Source organism: Sorex fumeus, unplaced genomic scaffold (assembly GCF_029834395.1).
Source record: "Sorex fumeus unplaced genomic scaffold, SorFum_2.1 ptg000035l, whole genome shotgun sequence".
Classification (NCBI taxonomy): Eukaryota; Metazoa; Chordata; class Mammalia; order Eulipotyphla; family Soricidae; genus Sorex; species Sorex fumeus.
In genome coordinates, this window is record NW_026606092.1 from 32721206 (window position 1) to 32735733 (window position 14528).

A 14528-nucleotide genomic window follows, 5' to 3' on the forward strand; every position below is an offset into this window, starting at 1 on the left:
GCATATGGCTAATGTATAAAGAGGTAATAGAAAAAATGTATCTCAGGGGATCATTCGAAAGGAAAATTACTTCAATTAACTTTTCAGGCAAGCCGAATTATGCATTACACCCCCTCCTGTAACGCTATACAAAGTCAATGTTTGTGAAGAGTAGAACTGGGGACTATAAATCAAGCCTTTCATAAGCCCTGTTGTGTCTGCAGGGATTCTTTTTCCTTTGCGTTTCTGGCTTTTAGATGAATGAAGAATTTTCTCAGCAAATTATTAATTACTCCTTCTTGCCTATAGAATGGAGCTCACTGTAGTTATGTAGGAGTCAATGGTATTCAAACTGCAGCTTTTGATGAAGTAATCGGTCGCTCCTGGGGCCTCTCTCAGCTGCCCTGGGCGTGCTTCACATGTAAACGACTGCCAAATGGATTCTTTCGACATTCCAGCCAATTAAAATACATTTAAAGTGCAGCTGGTGGAGAGGCAAGCTTGGCGACTGTGCGGGAGAACTTCAGGGCAGGGAGACAAAAAAACCAAACTTGGTGGAACCCAGCTCGGGCAGCCCAGCCAGGCATTAGGGGGCAGTGGAGAATGTCATAAAAAGAAGCTATCTTTAGAACCCAAGATGACATTTTGAGCACCACCTTAAAAGACACAAAAGAGGGAAGCATGTTTGTTAGGGTGTCAGTTTTCTCCCCTTGCCTCTTGAAACTCTATGTGTTGGCTGGATGCCCACTGTGGTGCTGCATACAAATATTGACAGAACACAGCAGTGTTTGTTAAACCGGACTGGGGAAGCCCGTGATTAAAAACTCTTGAAGGAAGATCCGAAAACCCCAGGAACTCTCTCCTCAATAGCCTTAGACCATTGAGAATGAAAGAGAAAGCCCCGAGTGAGCTAAAGTGAACCGCTCACCGTCCCTGTCTGCTATGCCTTTTCGGTAAGGACAGATTTTTTTTTCCTTTTCTTCGCGCTAATGGGCAGGTCGGTGTGGAGGAAAAAGGAGTGAAGCTTGCTGCTCAGTGCTCTGCTCCAGAGCTCTGCTTTGCAGAGTGCAGGGTTTGCCTGTGCTTCTGCTGGAGGACAGGAGGGGATTGCTCTGTGTAAATAGACACAAGGCATTACCCCAACACGTGGAGTCTGCCAGTGCTCTTCCAGAATTTAAAATCATACTTTTTAAAGGGGTTGCCTCTCTCTGCCGGGCCAGTCCCAGGATTTGCTGCATGTGTCCAGGTGTCCTGAGATCAGTAATAAATGATTCCTACTGTGCAGCAATTGTTCTCAGGCTTTGAGTATTTATATTCTCATTTTGCATGCTGTCTGGTTTGTTCTCCTGCCAGTTCCACACCCATGCATGCAAAAGGTATTTTTGTCCTCCTGGGTTCCTGTTCAATCACACACAGCGTTCTGTTTGAGGAGAGCAAATGCAAAGCATTCTGAGAAGGTTTGGCTTTACCTACTTTCATCTCAGAAGCCTTAACTGGGGAATTCTTTTCTGAATCACTTTTCTTAGGGTTTGCAGAGGCAGCCGCGGCTGCACTGTCTCTGTGATTCAGCAAGCTCAATAAATACCCAGGTCTGTCGGTCACACAGATACCTGTCTTAAGTGCCTGAGAATTCTAAGGAAGAGTGTGACTGAGCAGGGTCATTGATTCCTATCCATCAACTTACCAACTAAAGAAACACAGAGTTCCTGATTGTTTTGTATCTTTGCTTGTCACGGGAAGGCCCTTTTTGGCTTGAGTTTTGTTCACTGCAAACAAAGAATCTTGCACATTTGGTGGTGAGGGATCACGTTGCAGTGTCTTGAGCTCGGTTAAATGCACTTTATTAATCTTTAATGTGCCAGTAGCTCTGAGGCTATGCCAAGCTGAGACTTTCCAAAACTCTCAAACAACCTGCTGCCAAGATAAACGGTGGTGGGCCCAGAAGGGATATTTTAAGGAAACTTACAACAGCAAAGTTTTACTCATTAAGTTTGTCATGAGTCGATGAAAGAAATCTTAAATAAAAGAGATTTCAGAAAGACTGCCTCAGCTCTATACCCTCTGTGGGAGTCCATCTCCTCAATAACACAGTGGTCTGTACTGCACGTGGAGAGCGAATAAGGCGTTCCACTGTGTGGGTGTTGGGAGGGTGTTTGAAATGGGTCCTGTATGAATGGAGACATGTAAGAACGCAGAAAGCTTTGCTGCCTGTGCCCAGAGGAAAACAAGGCTGCACACGTGCGGAGTTTCTTGTCCCACACAACCACTTTAAGTGCGCTTCAAGAGCCAGAGATGTGTGATGGTTGCAGAATTTACTTTAGCTAGAAATATTAACTCTGTACCGAACAGAAGTGGGGTAGCATAACTTCCAAGATTATGCATCGGTTGGGCACTGGAAGTGATGTGAGGAACAATGGGTATATATATTTGACTGACCACAATAGTTTCTCAGGCTAGTGCAGGGTGAATTAAATGGTATCATCATGATTTCTTAGGGATGCAGCTGTTCTACATAAACGCAAAAGGAAGCTTGTCTTATAAGCAAAGTTGGTCAGGGTTGCTTTAAGGGGAGCACTGAATTGGAGCTAAAGTACCTAGGTTCTTTCTGATTTAGATGCAAGAATGGCAAAACTTTATCAGTACACATTATTTTAGCATTGGAGGCTGGAGCAGTAATAAGGGGACAGGGTACTTGCCTTGCATGCAGCCAACCTGGGTTCAATCCCCAGCACCACTGGAAGGGGCATAGAGCCACGACTAAGTCCTGAGCACTGCTGGGTGACTTCTAAACAAAAACAAAGAGAACTGTGGTTTCAGTGTCATAAAAGTTAAGCCGAGTATCCTGCTGTAGCCTAGAACAGAGATTGACAAAGTGTGCAACAAAAGCCAAAATCTGTTGAACATCTATTTTTATAAATAATGCTTTATTGGAACACAATGCATGATCTGTTTGCACATTTCTGTGGCTGCTTTTTTGTTACTGGCCCCTGTTATCATCTCACCAAAATGATTATTGCTGATTCTTGGAACACAGGAAGCTAGATATGAAGAGATAATAGTACCTTTGTTATAGAGATTGCAGGATATGCAAACATCTGGTAATCTCAACAGAAACAGCCTCTAGCACATGATTTCTACCTTGAGTTTTTAATTCTGTTGGGGCCAGACTTTTAGGTGGAGTCTAGAAGTCTTAAGCTAGGAGCAAAGCATGGATTCACTTCTAGTCTGGAAGAACTAAAGAGATGGGATTTCAGGAAACTGTTATTTTATCATTTCTTTAGTCTCAGTGCTATATCGATTAGCATATATATATCCATTATCTATTATAAGGTAATCGCCATAAGGGCAGGGACATTGCTTGTCCATAACCCTAAACCATTCTAAAATTGGTAGCTAGTATATATAACAGCATATAATTTATCTTTCTGCTTGCTCTTTCTTCACCAAACATTTTTCTATTTCCTATTCTATTTGCTTATAGTCTCTCTATAAAAACCAGCTCCTGGAACCGCGCGGCCGCAAATGCGGCCGCGCGACATCTCATTATGACATCTTATTATCTCATTCCTACTTTGGACAAACTGGCAGGCTACCGAATGTAACCTGCCCACATGGCAGAGTCTGGCAAACTCCCCGTGGTGTACCCAATATGCCAAATACCAGTAACAATGATGGGTCTCATTCTCCTAAAGAGCCTTAAATATAATCTCAGGGCTAGGATGAAGGAGACGTTACTGGGGCCTGCTCGAGGCAATTGACGAATAACAGGATGATTTGTGATTTGTGATTGCTTATAATCTATTGAATTACCTACTTTGTGATTTTAGGGAGATGGTGTCTAGTCATCTGCACAAAGAAATCAGAAGAGATCATGATCATCATGTTTAAGCTTATTAAATATTAGTAATTAATCTGTGGCTCTATAAATACTGACACAGGAGATACGGTAGGATAGAAATAGATTTACAATAATCAAGAGTATCAAAAATTGTCCTCAAAAATTCTAGAGTTACTGTACAATTTCTTTTGAATGACACAATCATTTACTTCATGCCCCAGGTCTAATTAAAAGTTCAACTCTTTTTGTTCTGTTTTGTCTCACTTCTACTTCACATTATGTTCCTTACACACAGAAGTGTTTGCTAATAATTATGACATTTTGATTGGCAATAGACATAAGTTTAAATCCTTAAGTAAAAAATTCTAAAGTTTTTAAAGGTATCTCTGAAGAAAGAAACAAGCGAGAGATGGAAAGTGTCTAAAGTATATCTTTTTTACCTTTATTTATTTATTTAATATTTTTAATTACCATGTCACTGTGAGATACAGTTTCAAAGCTTTCATGATTGCGTTTCAGTCATACAATGTTCCAACACACATCCCTCCACCAGTTCCAACACATTCCCACCACCAATATCCCCTAAGTCCCTCTTGCCATACTTGCCCCCACCCCAGCTTGCCTCTATGGCAAACACACTCTCTCTCTCTCTCTCTCTCTCTCCCCCCCATATCTCTCCCTCTCCTTTTGGGCATCATATAGGTACTGAGAAGCCATCATGTTTGATTGCTTGCCCTCTTTCAGCACGCATTTCCAATCCGGAGCAATCACTTCTAATCATTATTGTCATAATGGCATGATGGTCTTTTCTCTGTCCCAACTATCCTCTCCCCCAGCCCTTAAGGCAGATTTCCAACCAACTACCGTTTATCCTGACCCTGTTTCTACTGTCCTTGGGTGTTAGTCTCTTTCTAGGTCTTTTTTTAACATCCCACAAATGAATGGAGTAATGTTATGTCTTTCCTTCTTTTGACTTATTTCTCTTACCAGGACACTCTCCATTTCGATCCATTTATAAGTGAATTTCATGACTTCAGTTTTTTGTAACAGCTATATGATATTCCATTGTGTAGATGTACCATTGTTTCTTTAGCCAGTCATCTGTTTTGGGGGAGTCAGGTTGTTTCTACATTCTGGCTATTGTGAACAGTGCTGCAATGAATATACAAGTGCAGATGTCATTTCTGCTGTATATTGTTACAGCCTGGGGGTATATTCCCAGAAGTGGTATTGCTGGGTCATATAGAAGCTCAATTTCTAGTTTTTTTCAGGAACACCCATATTGTTTTCCAAAAAGACTAGATCAGTTGGTATTCACTAACAGTGCATGAGATTTCCTTTCTTCCTGCATCTGCACCAGTACTGCTTGTTCTTATATTTTGATATGTGCCAGTCTCTGTAGTGCAAGGTGATATGTCATTGTTGTTTTGATTTGCATATCCCTGATGATTAGTGATGTAGAGCATTTTTTTCATGTGCTTTTTGGCCATTTGTATTTCTTCTTTGAGGAAGTTTCTGTTCATTTCCTCTCCCCATTTTTTGATGGGGTTGGAGATTTTATTATTTTTTGTTTGTTGGGTTTTTTTTGTTTTCGACTTTTTTGGTCACACCTGGTGATGCAAAGGGGTTACTGCTGGGTTTGCACTAAGGAATACTCCTGATGGTGCTCAGGGGACCATATGGGATGCTGAAAATCAAACCCAGGTCAGCCGCTGCGTGCAAGGCAAACCCTCTACCTGCTGTACTATAGCTCCAATCCCTAGTCTTTTTTTCTTATAAAGTTCTACCAGTGCCTTATACATCATGGATATTAACTCCCTATCTAGTGGGTATTGGGTAAATATTTTTCCATTCTGGTGGCTGTCTCTGTATCTTGGTCACTTGTTTGTTTTGAGATGCAGAAGCTTCTTAGCTTAATGTAGTTCATTTGCTTATCTTTGCTTTTACTTGCTTGGTCAGTGGTGTTTCATCTTTAAATATGCCTTTAGCTTCAATGTCATCGATGTTATGGAGGGTTCTGTCTATATTTTTTTTCCCATGTACCTTATGGATTCAGGTCTGATATTGAGGCCTTTAATTCACTTTCATCTGACCTTTGTGCCTGGCATTAGACAGATATCTGAGTTTATTTTTTTGCCTATAGTTGTCCAGTTTTCCCAGCACTTCTTGTTGAACAGGCTTTCCTTGCTCCACTACACATTTTTTGCTCCTTTGTCAAAGATTAAGTGATCATTTATTTGAAAGTCTGTGTCAGAATATTCAACTCTATTCCATCAGTCTGCAGGTCTATTTATAGTCCAATACTATGCTGTTTTAATTATTCCTGATTTTTAGTACAGTTTGAGATTGGGGAAGGTGATACCTCCCATCTTCATTTTCCCAAGCATTGCTTTAGCTATTTGTGGCGGTTTATTGTTCTATATGAATTCAGCAATGTTTTGTCTATTTCTTTGGAAACTATCATAAGTATCTTTATAGGGACTGCATTGAATCTGTAAAATGCTTTGGGAGTACTGCCATTTCGATGGTGTTAATCCATTTGATCCATGAGCAGGGTGTTTCATCTTTAAAGATGGTCAGCGGCGTTTCATCTTTAAAGATGCCTCTAGCTGCAATGTCATGCATCTGTATTTCCTCGTGTCCTCTTTTATTTCCTCAAGTAATGTCTTGCAGTTTTCTTTGTTGAGGTCCTTCACCTCTTTAGTTAAGCTGATTCTGAGGTACTTTGTTTTCTGAGGCACAGTTGTGAATAGGATTGCTTTTCTAATATCTCTCTCTTCTTCATTATTTGTATATAGGAAAGCCATGGACTTTGGGGTATTGATTTTGTAACCTGTCACCAACGTATTTCTTGACAAATAAGTACACTTTGAAATGGTAGAAATGAGGTACCCAAATGAATTTGGGGTAGAGGCTAAGAGATAGGGGTGCTGATGTCCTTAAGGGAGGGAGATGGATACCTTGGGTATGTTATGAATTATGTCTGGACAAACGACTATTAATACTATAGTAAACCACAAAATCTTGGGCTGGAGAGATAGCACAGCGGGTAGTGCGTTTTCCTTGCATGTGGCCGACCCAGGTTCTAATTCCCAGCATCCCATATGGTTCCTTGAGCACCACCAGGAGTAACTCCTGAGCGCAAAGCCAAGAGTAGCCCCTGTGCATCAGTAGGTGTGACCCAAAAAGCAAAAAAGAAAAATTAAACCACAAAATCTCAATAAAAATAAAAGATATTTATTTTATAGATATTTTTATATCTTTGAAAAATAAAAATTTTTTTCCCCTTTATTTTATTTTATTTTATTTTTTTAAGTTGTAGATTTACAATTTTTTGTGCTTTGGTTTCAATTATACAATGATCAGATACCCATCCCTCCACCAGTGCCCATTTTCCACCACCATGGATAATATCCCTCCCACCCCCATCCCCCCATCCCCCCGTCTCTGTGGCAGGGCAATCCCCTGTGTTCTCTCTCTCCTTTTGGGTGTTGTGGTCTGCAAAAGAGGCATTGAGTGGCAAACATGTTCAGTCCATAGTCTACTTTCGACATGCATCTCCCCTCCTGGGAGGATCCTCCAAACATCCTTTATTTGGTGCTCCCTTCTCTATCTGAATAGCCCTTTCCTCTAGGATACCCGGCTGGCCTCTAAGTTATGGAGTAATCCTCCTGGTGCTGATCTCAGCTATTCTTGGGTATTAATCTCATACTTTGTTACTTTATATCCCCCAGATGAATGCAATCTTTCTATGTCTATCCCTCTCTTTCTGACTCATTTCGCTTAGCATGATACTTTCCATATTGTACCACTTGTATGTAAATTTCATGACTTCATCTTTTCTAAGAGCTACATAGTACTCCATTGTGTAGATGTACCAAAGTTTCTTTAACCAGTCATCTGTTCTTGGGCATTCAGGTTTCTTCCAGTTTCTGGCTATTGTAAAGAGGGCTGCAATGAACAAACAAGTGCAGATGTCACTTCGACTATACATTTTTGCCTCTCTGGGATATATTCCCAGGAGTGGTATTGCTGGGTCAAATGGGAGCTCAATTTCTAATTTTTTGAGAATCGTCCATACTGTTTTCCAGAAGGGCTGAACCAGTGGACATTCCCACCAACAGTGAAGGAGTGTCCCTTTCTCGCCACATCCACGCCAGCATCGGTTGCTTTTGTTCTTTTGAATTTGGGCCAGTCTCTGAGGTGTGAGATGGTATCTCATTGTGGTTTTGATCTGCATCTCCCTGATGATTAATGATGTAGAGCATTTTCTCATGTGCTTTTTTGCCATTCGGATTTCTTCTTTGAGAAAGTTTCTGTTCATTTCATTGCCCCATTTTTGGATGGGGTTGGATGTTTTCTTCTTGTGGAGTTTAACCAGTATTTTGTATATCCTGGATATCAACCCCTTGTCAGATGTGTATTCGGTGAATATCCTTTCCCATTCTGTAGAATGTCTTTGTATTTTGGTCACTGTTTCTTTGGAGGTGCAGAAGCTTCTTAGTTTAAGATAGTCCCATTTATCTATCTCTGTTTTCACTTGCTCGGCCAGTGGCGTGGCATCTTTGAAGATACCATTAGCTTCAATGTCATGGAGGGTTTTGCCAACTTTGTCTTCAATGTACCTTATGGTTTCTGGTCTGATGTTGAGGTCTTTAATCCATTTTGATCTTACTTTTGTACATGGTGTTAGGCAGAGTTCTGAGCCTATTTTTTTGCATGTAGCCGTCCAGTGATGCCAACACAATTTATTAAAGAGGCTTTCCTTACTCCACTTCACATTACTTGCACCTTTATCAAAGATTAGATGAGCATATGATTGAGGAGAAATGTCAGTGTATTCAACCCTGTTCCATTGGTCTGCAGTTCTGCCTTTGTTCCAGTACCATGCTGTTTTAATTATTACTGCTTTGTAGTACAGTTTGAAGTTCGGGAGGTTGATTCCTCCCATTTTCTTTTTCCCAAGAATTGCTTTAGCTATTCGTGGGGGCTTATTGTTCCATATAAATTTCAAGAGTGTTTGCTCCATTTCTTTGAAGAATGTCATGGGTATCCTTATAGGGATTGCATTGAATTTATACAATGCTTTCGGTAGTATTGCCATTTTGACAATGTTAAGTCTCCCGACCCATGAGCAGGGGATATCTTTCCATTTCCTCATGTCCTCTTTTATTTCCTGAAGTAGCATTTTGTAGTTTTCTTTGTACCACAAAATCTCAATAAAAATAAAAGATATTTATTTTATAGATATTTTTATATCTTTGAAAAATAAAATTTTAAATTTTAAAAAATACTTTACAATACACACCACTTTGAGTTTTTGTTTTAGAGTATATAAAATGGTAAGGAATAATAAAAGTATTTCCCAAATGGTAAAGGTGTCTGAAAAGCTCCATGAAAGCAAAGAGGAAACAGACAAGACTATTAAATACAAAGTTGGTATTCAGTATAAGTACTGGTATGCATCAAAACCATACATACATACTGTTAACCAACAAATAGGTTTGTGGAGAGGAGAGGAAGGAGGTGGCATGGTGACAGGGGTGGATGGTTATGAGTACTTTGGTAGGGCTGGTGCTATCTAGTAACTTTGTACATAAATATTATAGACTTAAAAACCATTATCACCCTATTATCACACACACACACACACACACATATATATACACACACACATACATGCATACATATATACGGCTGTTATTGTTGTTGGGGGCCACACCTGGTCATGCTCAGGCTTACTTCTGATTCTGAGCTCATAATTTCTTCTCACAGGGCGTGGAGGACCTTATAGGGTTCTAGAAATCAAACTTGTCTCATCTATGAGAAAAGCCAGGGCCTTGCCTGCTATACTATCTCTCCAGCACCTATAATCAATTTTTTAAATTTATTTATTTATTTATTTTTGGACTACCTAGATGCTATTTTGGATTTACTTCTGGCTCCATATTCAAGGCAGTCTTGGGTGACCATATGTAATATCAGGAATGATCTGGAGGAAAGTAACTCACTATACTATCACTTCGGTCCAAAAATCTTTTTAAAATAAAATTTTTTTCCTTTATGTTAAAAAAACTAAAATTTTTAAAACCTAGAACATTAAAGGCTTGCAACAATGTAAAACACATTTATTCTTAGAAAATACTCTTGAATTTCAGTAAGAATAATAAACTTTTGGTCACTTATTTGACATATCCTCATTTTCTTCTAACACTAAGGATGGTTGAAAACCAAAAATTTCATAACTATGGTAGCTGTGAAAACCAGTAACTTTGCATACAAAGTAGGGAAAAAAACTGTTTGGTATTCCACAGAGAAACTCATTCCCAGAGAATTGTCATGATCTTATCTTTTTTGGTAAAGTTTTGGGAATTCCTAATTACAGGGCTTGTCTTTGTTTGACCTGGTTCAGAACTCATTCTGTGCACAGAAACTTGTCCTTGGATAGTTGTCAAAAACAACTCCAGCAATGGTTTAATGTTGTAGCTGACTGAAATAGTAATGTGTTGGTGCAAACTTTATGTTAATAAAAATTAAAATTAAAATCTGGGAAATAAGATATCCATCAGTGTTTGAAAGCTGACACGTAATCCTAAGGATTAAAAAGACTTGCATATGTACAAAGGTGTGCACACTCTCAGAAAGGATTTGAGCGAACTCTACTCTCACTGATGGCTGAGTTTAAGACTTAGGCATAAAATGAAGGCTAAGGAAGAGTTGTAAATACTCAGAAAATTGAAGTAGTGCCTCTGTACAGCAAAAATGGAAAGAATAATTTAGTGACAGAAGTTAAAAATATCTCTGCGAACTTATTAAGCTGGTCATTAAGTTAACTACACATGACAAAAATATGGGCTTATAGAATATAATTTAAAAAGCTACTATGCAAATAGCAACAGTAGTTACAACAATAACAACAGAAAAAGAAATAAGAAATCATAGTTTGGAAAATCTGATTTATAAACGTGCTATATTATTCTTTTTTCCATTAATTAAATTATTAAACAAAATTATTATTTTAAATATTATTATTATTATTATTCTGTGCTGTTCTCTTCAGGGATCTGGGTTTTAAGTCTCTGGGTGTTGGCTGTTGATGGGATTACCTGGCATCTTATTATCTAATTCTTATTCTGGAGAACCTGGCAGGCTACCGAAAGTATCCTGCCTGCACGGCAGAGTCTGGCAAACTCCCTGTGGCGTACTCTATATGCCAAATACCAGTAACAATGATGGGTCTCATTCTCCTGACCCTGAAAGAGCCTTGAGTATGGCACTTTCTAAAATCTCAAGGGCTAGGACGAAGGAGACATTACTGGTGCCTGCTCGAGGAAATCGATGAACAACAGGATGATCATGATTGTGATCATGATTATTATTGTGAATTATAAAATTACAAAGTTATTCATGGTTGAGTTCTAGGTGTACAATGTTTTAACTCCAGTCTCTTCATGGGTGTCCATTTCTCTTCATCAATTAGTCCAATCTTCCTTGAGCTCCCCAGCCTTCTTCTATGGCAAGGATTTTCCCCCTTTATTTTTTTCATTCCTTTTGATCACTGTGGTTTACAATAATGTTGCTGGTTGATTTAGCAGATGTATGTATGTATTTGTATGTGTGTGTGTGTGTGTGTATGCATATGTACACATAGCTCTGCAATCTCAAATACACATTCTTCTCTAATGCACATGGAATATAATCTAAGAAAGACCAAATGCTGACTTTTCTGAGAGTATGTTTTATATGAAGATATAAATTATCTCCATAAAGTCAAGAGGATAGAAATCATATCAACTATCTTATCAGAGCATGATGCACTGAAAATAGAAGCTGATCACAAACAGAAATGAAGAAATAATTCAAACACCTGGAAATACATTATTATTTTAAATGCATGGTTTTCGTGAGATGCTACAAGACAACAAAGAAGCATAAAAATGTGTTTTAAATATGGGGCAAAGGAAGCATTAAGTAGAAATTATCCTGGAGGAAGTTCAAACATTAGACTTACTAGACAAATACTTAAAATATTTGACTAGGAATAAAATAAAACATGGGAGCAATATATCACCTAACTGAATATTAGTAGATATATAGGTAAAGGTAAAGGTAAAGGTAAAGGCCCTCCCGTTGCTCGTCGATTTGCTCGAGCGGGCCCAGTAACGTCTCCATTGGAGACTTTGTTGTTACTGTGTCTGGCATATCGAATACTCTCGGTAGCTTGCCGGGCTCTCCGAGAGTAGATATATATAATATAAAATAACAAAAATGTCTGAAGATAAAAGTATAATCAATAAATTTCAACCCTTGCTATAGCATAGCAGGTAGGGCATTTGCCTTGTATGTAGCCAACCTGGGTTCGATTCCCAACCTCCCATATGGTCCCCTGAGCATCGCCAGGAGGAATTCCTGAGTGCAGAGCCAGGAGTAACCCCTATGCATCGCCAGGTGTGACCCCCAAAAAAGCAATAAATAAATAAGTAAATGAATAAATTTTAATACTGAATAGCAGGGTTTATCATCTTCTTTAAGTATTCAGAATAAAAAATAATCAGATCTGAAGATAGGTTAAATATTCATTCTGAGAACAAAAAGGAACAAAGGAAAACTAATGGAACCTTTCTATTGGGTATTACCTATTCTATAGGGTACTACCAGGTATACCAACATGCATATAACAATCTGAAAGCATAGAAGAGAGATGAAAGAGAGACAAAGAGAATATCTGAAGAAAAACTTTCTATATATGATTTTGAAATATACGAATGTGTATATCCAGGAAGATAAATCAAATCCATCTCAAACAGGTCAATTATGATATATTAGTATCAAAAATCACACCTTAAAAACAATATGAGAAGTTTCTCATTATGTATTAGGGAATCTCACTATTATTAATCATTTTTATTAGAAATAATAGAAAGCATAAGGTAGTGAAATTTGAAATATAAAATAAGTCTTTTTTTTTTTTTGCTTTTGGGTCACATCTGGTGATGCACAGGGGTTACTCCTAGCTTTGTACTCAGGAATTACTCCTGGTGGTGCTTGGAGAACTGTATGGGAAACTGAGAATCGAACCCAGGTCAGCCGTGTGCAAGGCAAATGCCTGCCTGGCTGTACTGTTGCTCTAGCCCCTGAAGTAAGTCTTTCAACCAAGAATTACATGAAGAAAAATATCCTTCAAAGAAGAAGGAGAAATTCAGGTATTACAAGATGGAAATTGAGGAAGTAATAGCTATATTCCTACATGAATACTAAACATTCCTACATGAATACTAAACAGAGTTCTTCAATTGAAGTGAAAGGGCTTCAGACAGTAGTTTGAAATGAAGGGGAAAAGGAAGATTGGTAATATATAAAAGAAAGTATGTATGTATTGTTTACGTTAATCACTCCTTTAACCCTTCTGTCATATGTAAAAGACATCTGAAAGCTTAACATATTAGTATAAAACTATGCTAATGAACTTGTATTGTACAAAATTGCTATGTACATGACAACAAGAGGTCAAAGAAAATAGTAGGGGATGGAATGATGAGAGAACAAAGATTTTATACACGATTGAAATAAGGCATTATTTCAACTAGATTGTCCTCAAAATAAGCTAAAGTAAACAGATGCATTATTTATTTATTTATTTGGTTTTGGGGCCATGCCCAGCAGGAATTTGTAGGGTTGTTCCTGATGGTTTTGGGAGACCTTGTAGACCTAGAATCAAGTCTGGGCCTCCAATATGCAAACCAAGCCATCAGTCCTTGAGTGATTCTTCAAAGGATCCAGAGAAAATTATAAATACAGGATAGTGATTTATAACTTTCACTATCTACTTTGATTCAAAGTAGATGGTTTAACAAGTAAACGGATTGCATTAGGAATCAACAAATTTACCACGAAGAAAAGTCCAGCCCAAATACCTACCTGGTGAATTTTATCTAACATTGAAAGGAAGATTAGCATTAATCTCACACAACCTCTACCAGAAAGTAAAGAGAAGGGAACACATACCAACTCAGTCTATGAGACAAGTATTACCCTCATACCGAAACCACCCAAACAAAAAAAATTTACTCAAGAAACAAGCTACTGACCAATAATGACATTCTGAGTAGATAATGACATTCTCAACAAAATTCTTAGTAAATCAAATCTAGTAACACAAGAGATGGATTATATTCCATGGCTAAATAGGATTTATCCTAGCAGTGTAAGACAAATTATGCATTTGAAAAACAATAATCTAATAACTTATTAAAAAATAAAAGGAAAATATTTTGTGATTATCTTAATACTGCAGAAAATACACTTGACAGAAAACTTATTAGTGAAACTAAAGAAAACCCAAATAAATGGGAAACATACCAATATGCATTTATTAGAAGACTTACTGTCATTAAGATGGCAGAGTATTCAAAACTGATAAGGATATTGAATACAATCATTCTTAAAATCCAAGCTGTCATTTTTAAAAACTGGTAAACTGACAGTAATACCTGTCTGAAAAAAAAGTGACGAGGAATAGTGAAAACAATCTTTAAAAGAATAACAGAGTTCTATCTATCAGTTTTTGCTTTCAAAAGTTAATTTAAAAGAACTGAGACAGAAACAAGACCTTCATTTATGGTGAGGCTTACTGACAAGGGTACAAAGGTGAGTTAATGAAGAGAATAAAATAATCTTTTGAGAAAATTATGATGGACTAGATAAATAATCA

The 14528-nt window shown here is 38.0% G+C and overlaps 1 protein-coding gene across 1 annotated transcript in view; it reads left to right on the forward strand.

Annotated features, from left to right (window-relative positions):
• The first annotated feature begins 811 nt into the window (after positions 1–811).
• NCKAP5 (NCK associated protein 5) overlaps positions 812–14528 on the forward strand; it is a 1139016-nt gene continuing 1125299 nt past the window's right edge. The window contains exon 1 of the mRNA XM_056117696.1: positions 812–932. The gene's annotated coding sequence lies outside the window, so the exon portion shown is untranslated. The remainder of the gene's footprint in view (positions 933–14528) is intronic.